At 45.4% G+C, this 1,580-nt stretch overlaps 1 non-coding gene across 1 annotated transcript; it reads left to right on the top strand.

Annotated features, from left to right (window-relative positions):
• Window positions 1–556: 556 nt before the first annotated feature.
• Window positions 557–638, top strand: TRNAL-CAA (transfer RNA leucine (anticodon CAA)). Its single transcript has one exon. It is a non-coding gene; the product is annotated as a tRNA-Leu (tRNA).
• Window positions 639–1,580: the final 942 nt, after the last annotated feature.

Below are 1,580 nucleotides of genomic sequence, written 5' to 3'. Positions count from 1 at the left end.
GTGTATATATGTGTGTGTATAGGTGTGTGTCACAGTGTATATATGTGTGTGTATAGGTGTGTCACAGTGTATATATATATGTGTGTATAGGTGTGTGTCACAGTGTATATATGTGTGTATAGGTGTGTGTCACAGTGTATATATGTGTGTGTATAGGTGTGTGTCACAATATATATATATATATATATTTATGCATTGTAGTGTTTATGTATTTCATCTCTCCCCGGACCAATCTCCTTCCGAGGGCGGAATTTATAATCATACTGGGGAATCTACGGAATATTCTCCTTTCTTTCTGTCTATGGGCAACATCTGAAAGTTCCTCTTCCAGTCCCAACGTTATCTAAGGTCCCAGCAACTAATCTGTCCCATGCTGACTTTCTACACATTTAATAGGAGGCGAAGGAGGCAATGAACAAAGCTGTAAGTCGCTTCAAGAAAAATGCGTACAAAAGAGGAGGTCTCCCTTACCAATCAAAAACCTGATCCAATATTTGAGGCATTTACCCTGATACACAATTCCCAGAAGATTTCAGGAAAAAGGAGCAAAGTATAAGCTCTGATGGCTGAGCGGTTAAGGTGTTGGATTCAAATTCCAATGGGGTCTCCCCGCACAGGTTCAAATCCTGTTCACGGTGAAGGATTTTATAGAGAGACAGAAAAAAAAACTGTAATAGAAGTGTGGAGTATCTGCGGGGAGGACTTTGTCTACGAGGGTGTCTATCTACAGGGGGACTATATCTACAGGGCTGGGCTATATACAGGGGGACTATATCTACAGGGGGGCTATATACAGGGGGACTATATCTACAGGGGGGCTATATACAGGGGGGCTATATCTACAGGGGGGCTATATCTACAGGGGGGCTATATCTACAGGGGGCTATATACAGGGGGACTATATCTACAGGGGGGCTATATACAGGGGGACTATATCTACAGGGGGGCTATATACAGGGGGACTATATCTGCTGGGCTATATACAGGGGGGCTATATACAGGGGGACTATATCTACAGGGCTGGGCTATAAACAGGGGGACTATATCTGCTGGGCTATATACAGGGGGACTATATCTACAGGGGTGCTATATACAGGGGGACTATATCTACAGGGGGCTATATACAGGGGGACTATATCTACAGGGGGCTATCTACAGGGGGCTATATCTACAGGGGGACTATATTTACAGGGGGGCTATATACAGGGGGACTATATCTGCTGGGCTATATACAGGGGGCTATATACAGGGGGACTATATACAGGGGGACTATATCTACAGGGGGCTATATACAGGGGGACTATATCTACAGGGGGGCTATATACTGGAGTGGGCTGTCTATAGAGCACCATATACAGGGGTGGGCTATATAGTATATAGCCCCCTGTAGATATAGCCCACCCCTGTATATGGTGCTCCATAGATAGCCCACCCCAGTATATAGCCCCCCCTGTAGATATAGTCGCCCTGTATATAGCCCAGCCCTGTAGATATAGCCCCCTGTAGATATAGCCCCCTGCAGATATATTCCCCCTGTATATAGCCCACCCCTGTATATAGCCCCCCTATGTATAGCCCAC

Source organism: Rhinoderma darwinii, chromosome 1 (assembly GCF_050947455.1).
Source record: "Rhinoderma darwinii isolate aRhiDar2 chromosome 1, aRhiDar2.hap1, whole genome shotgun sequence".
NCBI lineage: Eukaryota > Metazoa > Chordata > Amphibia > Anura > Rhinodermatidae > Rhinoderma > Rhinoderma darwinii.
The sequence above is the reverse complement of the archived record's forward strand: the minus strand, read 5'-3'. Positions and strand labels throughout refer to the sequence as shown.